This window comes from Rana temporaria, chromosome 2 (assembly GCF_905171775.1).
Source record: "Rana temporaria chromosome 2, aRanTem1.1, whole genome shotgun sequence".
Lineage (NCBI taxonomy): Eukaryota > Metazoa > Chordata > Amphibia > Anura > Ranidae > Rana > Rana temporaria.
In genome coordinates, this window is record NC_053490.1 from 395944784 (window position 1) to 395960813 (window position 16030).

General features: G+C 41.0%; 1 protein-coding gene across 1 annotated transcript in view; it reads right to left on the bottom strand.

The window, feature by feature from the left end:
- Positions 1-16030, bottom strand: part of LOC120927415 (amine oxidase [flavin-containing] A-like) — a 186959-nt gene that overhangs the window by 97143 nt on the left and 73786 nt on the right. The gene's annotated exons all lie outside the window — the stretch shown is intronic.

Genomic DNA, 16030 nt, shown 5'->3' on the forward strand with positions numbered 1-16030 from the left:
CATAACATTAAAATCACTGACAAGTAAAGTGAATTGATTATCTTGCTACAATGGCATCTTAAAGTTGGTACAATGGCATTAGGCAGTGAGTAAACTTGTTGTCCACAAAGTTGATAGGGCGCGTGCCATTGTAATTGTTTACTTTTTTTTTGTAAATTGACCTTTAGCAAGGTCTATGTGGTATTTACCAAGCATTTCAAATTTTTGAGGTAAATACTGCAAAAACCTGTACTGAATTGACATTCTCATTGGATACTTGACCCAAATATTGCATGCAATATCTTTTAGTGAATTGGGCCCTACGTTTCAAGCACATTTCTGTTTCCTGAAAGTTTTAGCATATAAACAAAATACTATTCATGATATACATAATCAATGTCAAGCAAGTAATATAAGTATTATGTCTCATTCTTGCCATGGGGCTACAGTAACGGTCCAAAAAACAGGATGACCCTGTTTTAGCTGTCTATGTCCCTGGTCCCTATATAGGGTCCAGGATTCACCTGTCACAGTGGGCACTCCCCCTCAATGGGGCCTTCTGTGTCCAAGTTCCATAAGGATGGACCTCAGCCCTGGACCTGTATAGCACCCTGCGGCTAACTGTAGGCCTTGCATCAAGTGCCAAGGTGAGCACCCAAGCAAGATTCAGTGCCTGAAGCATTTTAGGCCATCTCCAGAATGTGGGGCCTGCTTCTATGGTTATATTAGAAAACAGAGAAGAGTTAACTGAAGAATCCAAAGTAAAATAATGAACTAGTTAAGCTAAGAGTGACTTCTTTGAAAGAAGAGGTCCATCACCTTAAAACACGTGCAAAAAACTACAAAGTGGGATTGGGTTATAGGAGGAATACAAGGTGGCATGTCCTCAAAAGCTTTGCCAGTTTTCACACACCTGCAGTCATCAGGTACTATAGCCAAGGGTCTATGAATATCAAGTCTGTGCCCTGTAGTGCACGATTAAGATATTTGTTTTTAACTTTACTAGAAAAAAATAAAATATTCAAAAACAGCGTGCACTTCCTTTAAAATATTTTCTAAATCACTGGTTTGATTTAAGTAATATCTTGAAATAAACCTCTTTGCTCAAGCATCTGCCAAATACCAGCTTTACGGTCTAGGAGAAAAACATATTTAGTAAATGTCAAAGATCAATGTACAATATTTAAGAAAAAAAAAATATAGCAAAAGTCAAGGATCAATGTGCACTGTTTATTGTCTGTCTCTCGCTCTCTCTAAGTGTTAATTATTATGGAACAGTAAAATCTAACCATGCTTGAGAGAAAGATGAATTCACAGTGTACGTGACTGAGCACAAGTACAACAGAACATACATAATAAACAGCCTTCGCTTGCTGTTTCCATAAAGTATGTTGGTGGTATATTGAAGCCATTAATCACTATAGCTTGGAAAACTTGCATTCAACAATAATGCCTGAAATAGCAATTTTTTCCTTATCTTTCTCACAAAGAGCTCTAGAGGAAAGGTTATAAGGAGTAGAGAATATGAAAAATGAACCTTTGAAACCTTCATATAAAAATATATTGCACTTCAAAAACAAGATATCCTGAAGATAGAAAAAAAAAAACAGTCAAGTAAAACCACAAGATACAGAGAAACTATACCCCATAAACTTTTTAGATACATACAGGGGGCAATGGAGCCTAACAGAGAAAGCAATGAGTTTGCCCTATATACTCAGGGGGTCTACCGGAGAATCCTCTTCTGTCTCGCAAGCCAGTCTGCTCCTGGATATATATTTACAAATGCAGACATACAGGGCCAGATTCTCATACATTTACGTTGCTCCTGGGCAGCGTAACGTACGTCATTTACGTTACACCGCCGCAGGTTTACAGCCTGATTCTCAGAACACTTACCTGTAAACTTGCGGCGGTGTATCGTTAAATCGCTCGGCGAAAGCCCGCCCAATTCAAATGGGGAAGTGCATTGCGCAAAATGACGTCGCCCCGACGTCATTTGCTTAGACGTTTACAAATATGGCGTCCAGCGCCATTCACGGACGTCTTACGCAAACAACGTCATTTTTTTTAAATTCGACGCGGGAACGACGGCAATACTTAACATTGGTTGCCCCTCCTAATAGCAGGGGCAACCTTACGCATCGCGTACGCTACGGAAACAACGTAAATTCTCAGCGTCGACCTCGCGTATGTTCGGGAATCTCGCGTAATTACCTCATTTGCATAGACGACGGGGAAAACGACGATGCGACACCTAGCGGCGGGAAAAAAAATTGCTTTTAAGATCTGACAGCGTAAGAGCCTTACGCCTGTCAGATCTAATGGGTATCTATGCGTAACTGATTCTAAGAATCAGTCGCATAGATACCCGGGGGCCAGATGAGGAGTTACGATGGCGCAAATGGTGTTGCGCCTTCGTAACACCTTTGAGAATCTGGGCCACAGTATATTTCTATGTCGGGGTATTAGTGCTTATTTATTACATATACAGGCTTATGCACTTAGGCAGGCCATAGACAGTGCAAATGATTTTCCTGCAATCCCTCTGCATGGATCGGGAGTCTAATTCATCCCTGAGGTACATGTGGTTAGGTCTGACAATTGGATCTCATGGGGTAATGTTTACAGATTTTTAAACTTAAGGCCTTGTTCACACCATGGACGTCATTTTTTGTAATTTTTTGCTCGCGTTCTACAAGGGTTTACAGAAAACAATAGTTCTCTATGTGCTCTGTTCACACCACAATGTGCAGATTTTCTGCGCAGGAATCTGCAACGTGTATGCAGTTTTCTGCGCGGGAAAAAAACTGACATGACATCAACATTGGTGTGAACAGGGCACATAACTGCATGTGCATGAAAACTGATGTCAATGTGCATAAAAACTGACTGAAACGTGCATGAATGTGGCCACCTGGGGAGGTTCCCGCATGACTGGTGGCTCAGTGCTGAACAGACAGCTTTCACCATGTGAGTTAGTGTCTAGGATGTGAAAGTGGTATATACAGTATGTACATGCATTATGTCTGTTTGTTTATCACCATATATACTTTATTATATGTATGTTCTTATCTAAAAAGATCTGCAAAAAATCCTGAAGAAGTAACTTAATGTTGCAAAACATGTAGAGTGAAACACACAAGAACTAGTGGTACCCCAATATTTCGAGGATTGGTTGATGCACTGTATGGTTGTAACAAGAACTAGTTTACCTAGGGGGATCCACAATTTGTCCAAAAATATATTTTTAAGAATTTTTTTACCATTGTATTGTATAAAAATATTTTTAATGTAGACTAACAAATTGTTTACTTTTACTTACATGCCTATAAAATCCATTATTTTTCCTTTGAGCTCCAACATATAAAACGTGCATGAAAACTGAAGTAAACTCTGCAAGTGGAATCTGTGCAGTTTTCCCATCAGTTTTTATGCACGTATGGTGTGAACAAGCCCTAATTGTAACAATACAGTAAGTTGTGTATTTGTACTTAGCCTGTGTTTTATACACATTTTTTGTTTGTTTATGTGGAGTTGTTTTAATGCTTTTACACAGCTGTCAGGTTTCAGGAAGTAGACACTTGAATCATCCGACACCTGTAACAGGTGTGGGATGGGCTATTTAAGAACTGACACTCAGGCTTCTGTATGTTATGATTAAGCACAAGTTCATGTGAAATGCATCAACACCAGCTATTTTGAGTCCTTTTAAATGTAATTTTCTGTTAAAGATTATACAATAAATGGTTTATACAGATCGGCAGTGGTGTGTAGCCATTTTTTCTGGATATGCTGTGTTGCGGTGGAGAGGACCCATGTGTGAAGACCATCAAGCTGTCTAAATCTCACCTGGAGCAGTGTTTCCTTTCCCCAATGATGACAGCTAAAAGTACTGAGATGAGTCACTGGTTGTTAGGATGCCCCGGCGGGTGCTGCCTCCCTAACAACCAGGAGGAAGCATCTGGTCTACCCATATTATGTTCTCATGGTCGAATGTTTTTAAGATGTTTTTCTCTTAGGCCTTGTACACACGACCGAGAATCTCGTTGTAAAAGAAACATTGTTTTCCTCGACGAGGTTCTTGTCAAGCTTGACGAGATTCTTGTCAAGCTTTCCTTGCATACACACTGTCGAGACAAAATCTCGTTGTTCTCAAACGTGGTGACGTACGACGGCACTATAAAGGGAAAGTTTGATTCCACTGGCGCCACCCTTGGGGCTGCATTTGCTAATCTCATGTTACCGCATGTTAAGTAAAAGTTTGGTGAGAGACGATTCGCGCTTTTCAGTCTGTTACAGTGTGACGAATGTGCTATCTCTAATTACGAATGCTATTTTTACCGAAGGTGCGCTCCCATCTCATACTTTTTTCTGAGCATGCGCGGGTTTCTAAGCATACACATGAACGTGTTTCTCGTCGTAAACCAGCCCGCCGAGAAACACGCCGAGGAAATTGAGACTCCCGACGGGAAAAAAGAGAGCATGTTCTCTTTTTTTCTCGTCGAGATCCACAACAGTTTTCTCGATGAAAAGCATACACACGACCGTTTTTCTCTGCAAAAATGCTCTGCCGGCATTTTTCTTGATGGATTTTATCGAGGAAAATGGTCGTGTGTACGAGGCCTGAAGCTCAAAGTTAGAAGTTGTTAAATTTGCTCAATGACAGCAGCAAGGAAACTATTACACAAAGAAATTACAAACTTATCTCACTGATTCAAGTCTACAAGACATGGTTTGTCCAACTGAGAACTCTGTGGTTTCTAACAACATGAAACACCCTCAACGAAAAAATAAGTTATTTGGTAATTCTGACTAATTCTAATGATTTATTGAAGCATGCATTTTAAAATATATGTAAACCTAAGCAATTAACTTTTCCTATTTGTTACCATTTGATCTGTTAAATATGCCACTTAAAGTCTTTTGTTATACAGTATCTGTTCAATAAATGCAAAACAAAAGCCTGGATCTTGCCAGAAATCCAATGAGCTCATAGATTCCTGGGTTATCTGAATCTGCTGCATTACCAACTAGCATTGTTTCAAGTGTTGTATGTTATCAGGGTGAGGATAGGCGGCGTGTTGTAAAGTCCTAACACACATCCTGGCTTGGGGTGCAAATACTTCTTCGCCATGGATACAGTGTGGTAAGTGTGCCTTGACACGCTAGGATAGAAAAAGTGTTATTGGAAGGATCACAATGTAAAAAGAACTGAAAAATAATAAAACAAATGCAGTCACTGCATCTAAACTGCAATATACCACATTTTTGTTTTTGAGTTTAGATACACTTTAATGATAGTTCCACTTTTGAGGGAAATGGGCCCATTCCACACAGAATCTCTTAACTACTTCCTGTCTAGCGGCATGCCTGTCATAGGCGTGCACACAGGGTGTGCCAGGTGTGCCCAGGCACACCCTAATCACCCTATGCAGCACAGATTCCCCCTACTGTGCTGTCTCCCATATTACCCCCCGCAGCGCTGCCAGCTTCCCTCCTCTCCTATCGACTGTTGCTGCTGGGATATGTTTTTTAAAGAAACAGCGTAAAAAAACAATGAATTATTTAAAATTAAATGTAAATGCCCCTATCCTTCGCGCTCCCATGCAAAGGCTAACGTGTGCGTCGGTCACACACGCAAACAGCACTCTTCCCACACATGTGAGGTATCATTGCAAATGTCAGATTATGGCCAGGAAGTCTAGCACTAGACCTCCTCAGTAAATTGAAAGTAGTAACCTGTAAAGTGTCGCCTATGAATTGTAAAATTTACGTAGTTTGTCACCATTGCATGGGCATGTACAATTTTAGAGCGTGACATGCTTGGTATCTTTACACAAAAAATAAAATAAAAAATTTGGATTAAAATTCAAAAAAGTGTATTTTTTCCCAAAAAAAAAATGTTTGAAAAACCGCTGTGCAAATACGGTGTGTCATAAAAAAAATGCAAAACCCACCAATTTATTTTCTAGGGCCTCTGCTTTAAAACAATATATAATGTGTGGGGGTTCTAAATAATCTTCTAGCAAAAAATACTGATTGCAGTATTGTGTTGTGCTCAACCAAACTCAATTTACAAAAATATCTTCATAACAACTGTGCAGATAACCTTATTTTATCAATTTTGACTTGTGTGAAGCCTTGGCTTAGATACATAAAACCCTATCAGGTAACAGTGTAAATGGCAATGAATACAAAACGGAGATAGTCTCTCTGCACCGTGAGTCCAAAGTAAAAAACAAAAGAAAAAAAGTCAAATTCCAATCAGGTGAATGATGTAAGAATAGTCTGAACTAAACTTAGTTTATGATCCCAGGGGTTTTGTGATGACACCCACAGACACCTTCACCCAAAGTGACAGATGGAATGCTCGCTTACCAACTCCACTGGACCCTCCTCTAAGGGTGGTCATAACACGCTTTTTTGGGCACTAGGAGTGGACCCAAAATCTCAACTATGGACACTCCTCAATGAATCAGGGACACCAATATTTCCATATGGCAGCGATGTTCTACACCTGGTAACTCATGTAAGTTAAACAGATAGAAGCATCTCCACGGTGTAGGTAGAAAACAATGGGCCAGATTCACAGTAGAAATACGCCGGCGTATCTACTGATACTCCGGCGTATTTTCAAATTTGCCGCGTCGTATCTTTAGTTTGAATTCTCAAACCAAGATACGACGGCTTTAGGCTTCGATCCGACAGGCGTACGGCTTCGTACGCCTTCGGATCGTAGGTGTAATACTTCGGCGCCCGCTGGGTGGAGTTTGCGTCATTTTCCGCGTCGGGTATGCTAATTAGCTGTTTACGGCGATCCACGAAGGGCCATTTGTCGCATTCGTCGCATTCTCTTACGTCGTCGCTAGTCGGCTTTTCCCGGCGGATAGTTACGGCTGGCCTTTCATGGCTTAGATTTAGACTGCCCATGTTAAAGTATGGCCGTCGTTCCCGCGTCGAATTTAAAGTTTTTTTGTTTTGTGTAAGTCGTCCGTGAATAGGAAAGGACATAACGCACGTCGCCGTTCAAAAGATTACGTCGGTGCAACGTCATTTCGCGCAAAGCACGGCGGGAAATTTCAAAACGGAGCATGCGCAGTACGTTCGGCGTGGGAACGCGCCTAATTTAAATGATACACGCCACATTTGAATTAGGCGGGCTTGCGCCAGATGCATTCACGCTACGCCGCCGCAAGTTTACAGGCAAGTGCTTTGTGAATCAAGCACTTGCGCTTAAAACTTGTGGCAGTGTAACGTAAATGGGATACGTTAGACCGCCGCAAATGTACCTGAATCTGGCCCAATGTGCATAGAAGTAGATTAAAAGCCGGCATGTAACTTACAATCTACAACGCTGTCAGATCAAGGCTCTGCCTGACCGGATTCGTCATTAAAAGACGTCTTGCGTCTGATTGATTACTGATTGTAACATGTGAACAAAAAGTACCAAAAAAGGCCCGGATTTGAAGTGGTGGAAGTATAAATCTATTGGCAATGTTTGTTTTGAATTTTAGAATTTTACAGTAAGGAAGGGTTAAAACCCCTGCTGAGGGGAAAAAACAGGAAGTGAGAGGAAATATTATTCCAAAGTGAGGGAATGCCTGGTAGTCATCAGGGTTATTAGAACAAAAGTCCTCATCTGAAGATTTCCTTTCTATCCTGGTTCTGGTGACAACCCAAAATTTGGGATTTAGGATTTTTTTTAGGATTTTCCTTCCAGTGTATATATATATATATATATATATATATATATATATATATATATATATATATATATATATATATATATATGTAAAAAACTTTAGTTATACTTTAAGTGCTGTTGTAGCTTGATAATCCAGGGCCAAAATTGTCAAAATAAGGAACATGTAATATTTTATCCCCAGAAAGTGCTTAGTTGATTTTGGATTACTATTTTTAAAAAGATAATGCATTAACCACTTAAGGCCGCCTAACGCCGATATACGTCGGCAGAATGGCACAATCACGTACCTGTACGTGATTGTTAAATACCCAGCCGTGGGTCGCGGGCGCTCGCCCGCGACCCGGTCCAAAGCTCCGTGACCGCGGGACCCTCGGACCCGATCGCCACCGGAGTCCCGCGATCAGTCACAGGAGCTGAAGAACGGGGAGAGGTGTGTGTATACACACCTTCCCCGTTCTTCACAGTGGCGCTGTCATTGATCGTCTGTTCCCTGATATAGTGAAAGGCGATCAATGACGTCACACATCCAGCCCTGCCCCCCTACAGTTAGAAACACATATGAGGTCACACTTAACCCATTCAGCGCCCCCTAGTGGTTAACTCCCAAACTGCAATTGTCATTTTCACAGTAAACAATGCATTTTTATAGCACTTTTTGCTGTGAAAATGACAATGGTCCCAAAAATGTGTCAAAATTGTCCGATGTGTCCGTCATAATGTCGCAGTCACGAAAAAAATCGCTGATCGCCGGCATTAGTAGTAAAAAAAAAAATATTAATAAAAATTCAATAAAACTATCCCCTATTTTGTAAACGCTATAAATTTTGCGCAAACCAATCGATAAACGCTTATTGCGTTTTTTTTCTACCAAAATAGGTAGAAGAATACGTATCGGCCTAAACTGAGGAAAAAAATGTTTTTTATATATATTTTTGGGGGATATTTATTATAGCAAAAAGTTAAAAATATTGATTTATTTTCAAAATTGTCGCTTTATTTTTGTTTATAGCGCAAAAAATAAAACCCGCAGAGGTGATCAAATACCACTAAAATAAAGCTCTATTTGTGGGGAAAAAAAGGACGCCAATTTTGTTTGGGAGCCACATCGCACGACTGCGCAATTGTCAGTTAAAGCAACGCAGTGCTGAATCGCAAAAAGGGCCTGGTTCTTAACCTGCATATTGGTCCGGGTCTTAAGTGGTTAAAAGGCATATTAGTCAAACGCATGCTAACTTAATATAACTGGATGTAGCCTCTTATATCTACAGACTTGATATCATAGTACATTAAAGTGATATCACAAATAAAAAAGTAGGGAACCAACTAAATAAGGGTATGCAGAGGTACCACCATGTAATTATCCACACATTTGAATCGAGTGGGACTCATTGGCCAAAATGAAGCATATAAATAATATGCACAATATCAAAGAGAGGGCACAGTGCTAAGTGCCACATAGAAAGAGCCCAGGGAAATAATGATTAGGTAGGGAGACCGCCGCTCCAGGTGAGCACAAGCAGGCAATCAATGTCCACTCAGGAGCCACACGGGTGCTGGCAATGCATAGGATTGAGCAGATGAAAAAATAGATGGACAGCCGCACTCCAGAAAGTCTTTATGGGAAAAGATGTGCTCTTTATTTTAAAAAGGAAAAAGGAAAAGGAAAAGGAAAAAGGGAAATAATACCATGAATTTGTATAACACCTGCATGTCCGCAGATACTACGGCATCCACTGAATTATAAATGACCATAAACCAGCCAAAACGACTATAGCCTATCAATGTTCCTGTGTTGTCTTATGCTTTGTTTCACATTTTTATGTGTGTGTTTGTCCTTGGTCCCAGACAATGTTGTCTACATGATGTTAGGTGCAGGATTTCTGTTTATTTATTTATTTTGGTATTTGGTCATACTCTTTTTCAATAAATTAATATATTATACATATTCATGGTATTAATTCCCCAGGTTCTTTCTATGTGGCACTTAGCACTGTGCCCTCTCTTTGGTATAGTGCAATTTTTTCATACATTAAAGTGATACCTGACCTAATCCTTCTCTTTTTGGGTCCCCTGCCAGCGCTCCTGGCTCCTCCTCTCCTTTGTGTGCCAACATAGAAAGCCACTTCCAATTGTGGCACACCTGTGAGCTTGATCCCAAGCCATGCTGCCTGCATCTATAGACACGCACAGTGTGGCTTGGCCACGCCCCCTGATCCTTTATTACAGGATTCGACTGACAGCAGTGTCTCAGCAAAGCCAGAAAATGCATTAACCTCTTTACGCTGAATGCAAGCAAATATGCGGTCTCTCGGGCCTTGGCGCCAATCGCCCACATATTTGCTCTCAATAGCTCAATAGCCCTGTTCCGAGAGTGCGCGCCCTGTACGTTCTTGGCACAGTTACAGGGGACAGCCAAGTAATAGTGCAAACCCAGCCTCAACCCAGCCTCAAGGTAAGTACCAACTGTGGTGCTGTTTTTTCTGTCCATGACAGGGAAGGCATCCTGGTTTGTGTGCGTGGTCTGGGTATACACCCCTAGAACATGCTGTACCTATATGCTGTGTTACTGAGATGAGGTGCAAGTGAGGTAGTTTAGTGAAGAATCTTGCTCTCCTTTAATACCACTACCAATAAAAAGAAAGAATGGGGAGGTGCATATCAGGTGTCCCAGCAAATGATGTTATGCGTGCATGTTCCAGATAGACTTCCCACATAGAAGAAGCACAAAAAAAAAAGCAAGACAGTGCCAGAGTTTGCATTAAAAAATCTCAGCATAAGCACTGATATAAACAAGAGATGTTTATTACATGAAATAGCTGCATTCTATGTAAGATTAGTGTACTACCAGTGGGGGTAACCCACAGTTTTTTACATGAATTACCAACAAAATAAAGTTAATAGTCACTTTTATTTACTTAACACGACATTATGTTATTTTAGAACTTGTATTTTTCGCCAATCTATTCAAACACATGGTCAGCTAAGAATTTACTTAACAAATAGCAAAAAGATAAGGCAAGAGGCAAAGGAAATGGTCATTTCCGTCATTTGTGGTTAAATCCTATTAACAGGATACTTTCAATAGTTAAGAAAAGCCATAGCTGTAAGCTGACTTTTTAAATGTTTACAAGGGTTTCTCAACCTTTTTCCAGTCTGGGCACCTTTGAAGAGTATTTTCAGTCTCAAGGCACACCAGTCTAGTCAGTTTATACGGGCTGCTGTGCTGCAGACACCTACTATATCTGAACGATTATGTACAAGCAGGGCCGGTGCTAGCGCAAGGCAACATGGGCACTTGCCTTACGGCACCAGGTAACAGGGCGGAAAATTGACAGTGTCACTGTGTCAGTGTCTCTCTTGTCTCTGTGAGTCCCAGGATTACAAACAGCAGGCATCTCCCGCTGTGTGTATTGGAGCTTAGTGTATTAACTTTGGCCACGCTGTGAGAAAAGTCCCGCCTTTCTCCTAGATCAGCTTGTGTGATAGGCAGAACAATGTGTCTATCACACAAGCTGATCTCGGAGGAGGGCGGGACTTTTCTCACAGCGCGGCCAAAGTTTTCACACTAAGCTCCGATACACACAGCGGGAGATGCGATCCGGGACGACTGCGCGGCTATTCGTTTATAGCCGCTCCGTCGCGATCGCTCGCTCCCCAGAGCTGAAGAACGGGGAGAGCCGTATGTAAACACGGCTTCCCCGTGCTTCACTATGGCGCTGCATCGATCGAGTGATCCCTTATATAGGGAGACTCGATCGATGACGTCAGTCCTACAGCCACACCCCCCTACAGTTGTAAACACACACTAAGTGAACACTAACTCCTACAGCGCCCCCTGTGGTTAACTCCCAAACTGCAACTGTCATTTTCACAATAAACAATGCAATTTAAATGCATTTTTTGCTGTGAAAATGACAATGGTCCCAAAAATGTGTCAAAATTGTCCGAAGTGTCCGCCATAATGTCGCTGATCGCCGCCATTAGTAATAAAAAAATAATAATTAATAAAAATGCAATAAAACTATCCACTATTTTGTAAACGCTATAAATTTTGCGCAAACCAATCGATAAACGCCTATTGCGATTTTTTTTACCAAAAATATGTAGAAGAATACGTATCGCCCTAAACTGAGGAAAAAAAACATTTTTATATATGTTTTTGGGGGATATTTATTATAGCAAAAAGTAAAAAATATTGAATTTTTTTCAAAATTGTCGCTCTTTATTTGTTTATAGCACAGAAAATAAAAACCACAGAGGTGATCAAATACCACCAAAAGAAAGCTCTATTTGTGGGGAAAAAAAATAAAAAATTTGTGGGGAAAAAAGAACGCCAATTTTGTTTGGGAGCCACGTCGCACGACCGCGCAATTGTCTGTTAAAGCGACGCAGTGCCGAATCGCAAAAACTGGCCTGGGCATTTAGCTGCCTAAAGGTCCGGGGCTTAAGTGGTTAAAGCATGTTATACAGCACAGTGCTTGTGCTAAGTAATTTGGACCCCTCTATCACCTGCTATAACTGGCTGATACTGCCTTCCTATACCCTCCCCCTGTAAACTGACCACAGTGTATTATGGCTTCTGGTCAGTTTACGTTCCTCCATCAGCCCTTCTCTGTCTCCTCTGTGCTCTCTCCCCCCTCCCTCCCTGCCAGCTCCATGTCCATGCCGCTCTGCTCCCCACACCCTCCCCCTCCTGCTGCTCAAATTATGGTTAAAATTACATAATTCCCTCTCTATGTATTAATGCAATGTGCCCTTTGTCTATGCCTTATAAAAATAATGCTGCTGTATACCTGTTCCAGAGCGCTGATCGGCAGTCACGTGATCCGTCATCTCTTTCCTCCCTCGCATTAAAGCTTCAGAGAGTGGGGCTACCTCTCTCCTGGCTGACGTCAGCAGGGGATCCTTGGCCCTGCCCACTGCAGCTGTCTGGCCGAGAGAGAAGAGAAATGGCAGATCACGTGACTGTCGATCAGCGCTCTAAAACAGGTGTATTGCAGCATTTCTTTTTTTTTTCAAAACAAAAAAATAACATTTTATAGAAAACATTAAAGAAAAATTAACAATCATCTAACAAAAATAAATAAATAAATCCTGGTTCATTCCAATGGACATATTACAACACTATCTCTCTATCCGATCGTCTCCAGAAGGAACCAAAGCTACAAAAAAAAAAAAAAATTAAAGTTACGCAAGAGAGAGAAAGAAGAAACCGGAACTATTCGATATTGTTGATATCTTCGGGGTCCTCTCCTTTCCTCCCTTAATTCCCGTCCTCCCACTATTACACATCAGGAGCATGGCCCCTTCGCTACCATTATTGGTTCATTACAAAAGGGAGGGAGGGCCTTATAGGGGGAAGAATTCAATAAATCAGCACTTCAAATTTCCTAATGTTTGGACATGGGAGGACGCTATCCCATGCCATCCCATTTCATTATAGCCCATTCCCCGTGCCCTCTCCCCCCATGTTTCTTATAGTTCCTTTTCGTTCCTTATCTTAATATGCATTCCTAGATTTTCCCTCCCGAGCCTTCTCTAATAAATAAAAAAAAAAAAACCCCAACCAACACAAAAAACAACAACATCCCCACATATCTCTCCCCCTCCCCCTCCCTCCACCCTACTCCCCCTCCAACAACCCCCGCTCTCCCTCAGACTGAATCCAGTCATTCCAGGGTGTCCAAACTTTACAGTATACTTCCCTTCTTTTCCTATTTGTCCAAATCAGATCCTCCATTCTATTCACCTCTTCCACTTTCTTAATCCACATGCTCAATGTTGGGGGTCGTGTTTGTTTCCATTTCAACGGTATACATGCTTTAGCAGCATTCAACAGGTGGTGCAATAATGGGTTCCCTTTTATTCCCCAGGGAATGTCTGAGGCCCCATACACACAAGAGGATTTATCCGCGGATACTGTCCAGCGGACCGTATCCGCGGATAAATCCTCTCGAGGATTTCAGCAGATTTCTATGCGATGGCATGTACACACCATCGCATTGAAATCCGCGCCGAAATCCTCTGGCGATGACGTGTCGCGCCGTCGCCGTGATTATGACGCGGCGACGAGCGCGACGCTGTCATATAAGGAATTCCACGCATGCGTCAAATCATTACGACGCGTGCGGGGAATCCCTTGGGACGGATGGATCCGGTGAGTCTGTACAGACGAGCGGATCCATCCGTTGGGATGGACTTCAGCAGATGGATTTGTTGAGCATGTCAGCAAATATTCATCTGCTGGAAATCCATCCCAGGGGAGATTTATCCGCGGATAAATATCCGCCGGAGTGTACACACCATAGAATCTATCCGCTGAAACCCATTCGATGGGATTTATCTGCGGATAGATTCTATGGTGTGTACGGGGCCTGACAGATGCAGCAGGAAAAAAGCTGGGTCCTCTGGTATAGTCATTTTACTAAATTCTTGTATAATCCTCCGGATACCTCCCCAGAATCCCCTAATTCTAGGGCATGTCCAAAAGATATGTACCATCGTACCATTTTCTGCCTTACATCTCCAGCATTCACTTTTTATGTTTGGGTAGAATCTGTGTAGCTTATCTGGAGTCCTGTACCATTGTGCCATTATTTTGTAATTACATTCCTGCATTTTGGTACAGGTTGCTGTCTTAAATATGGCTTGTATCATTTTAGTTTTTTGTTTTTCCTCAAAAGTCCTACCCAAATCTGATTCCCACTTCTGGATAAAAGGCAGCTCAAAATTTCCTAATGGACTACTCAATATTGCATACATTTTAGATATTGTATGTACGCTTGGTTCTTTTTCCATACACTGTTTCTCAAATTGTGACAGTTCCCGTTCCCGGTACCGTGGCACCACTCGAGAGTTTAAGAAGTGAATTAGTTGTGCTGCTTGCCAGAACTCTAACTGATAATTTCCTTTTTTATCCATCAGGTTATGTATTGTTGGCCATTTACCTTCATTTCTGAAGTGGGAGATCTGATATATCCCCTTCTCAATCAATGATGCAAAGGGGCCTTTCTGTATGCCAGGTAAAAATTGCGGATTACCCAGTATAGGTATTAATGGCGAGTTGTCCATAGATATTAATTGCCTAGAGAACAGATTATGACAAATCCGTAGGGTTGTACCGATTGTTGGATGTTTTTTGGTATTTATTGCGACAGCTTTATAGCACCAGGGGGCTCTACTTAATAGTTCCTGACATTGTAATTGTTCTAAGTTTGGCCAGATCTTTGTATTCTTGTGTCTACACCAATCAAGTACTCGACCTAGGTGTACTGCCTGATAATATTTATAAATATCTGGGACTGCTAAGCCTCCATAAGACCTTGGTAAGGATAGCAGTGACCTCTTTATCCTTGGTTGCTTTCCTGCCCATATGAACCTTGTAAATACTGTTTGTATATTCTTAAAAAATATTTTGGGTAATGTTATCGGAATTGCCTGGAGCAAGTACAATATTTTAGGCAATATATTCATCTTGATTAAGTTACTCCTTCCAAACCAGGAGAAAATTCCCCTGTTCCATCTTTCCAATAGTTCACGTATTTTATTCAGTAATGGTACAAAGTTCAGTTCGTACATTTTCTTTGAGGTCACTGCGATCCTTGTCCCCAGGTAATTCAAGCTTTGATCTGCCCATTTAAACTTAAAACTTTGCAGCATTTCTAAGGCATAGACACAGAGCACATTACATTAATACAAAGAGAGGATTTTGTAACTTTAACCTAGTGGGTTAACAAACCTTAACTTTTTTATGATATTCCAATTTTTTGAGATGCACCTGTATGAATGGACACCATTGGAAATAAAAAAAAATTGCCCTGTCTATGTGTTGGGGTTGTACTGGAAATAGCAGACAGCCTAGCCCCTACACATCTAGTTTGAATGAGCCCCAAGCAGCAGAATTTACATGCAAATCTCAATTTTTCATTCCACTATCTGAGCCTTCCATAATCAGTAAAGCCAGCCATCACATTAATCATGTCAAGATCGAAATATGGCGCTGTCACTACTGACCTCCATCTGAAAAAACCTGCATGCTTGATTTTGGACACTTAATAAGGACTTTTACATTCATTTCTTATAGTTGCATTAAATGAATGATGAATAAAAATTATAGGTATTTATTTGTTTATATCACCGTTTATTGGTTTACTTCACACATGATCATTGTGTATAATAATTTCAGTCAGTGCTCATTTACCCTTTTTAGGGACATATTTTTTTTTAAATTAATATGTATATTGTTTAATATCACTGTAGTATATGAATAATTTGTTTTTATACGTCATTGTTCTGAAGTATTTTGGAGGTATTGAAGAGCAGCTGTGCTTATTTATCATCACT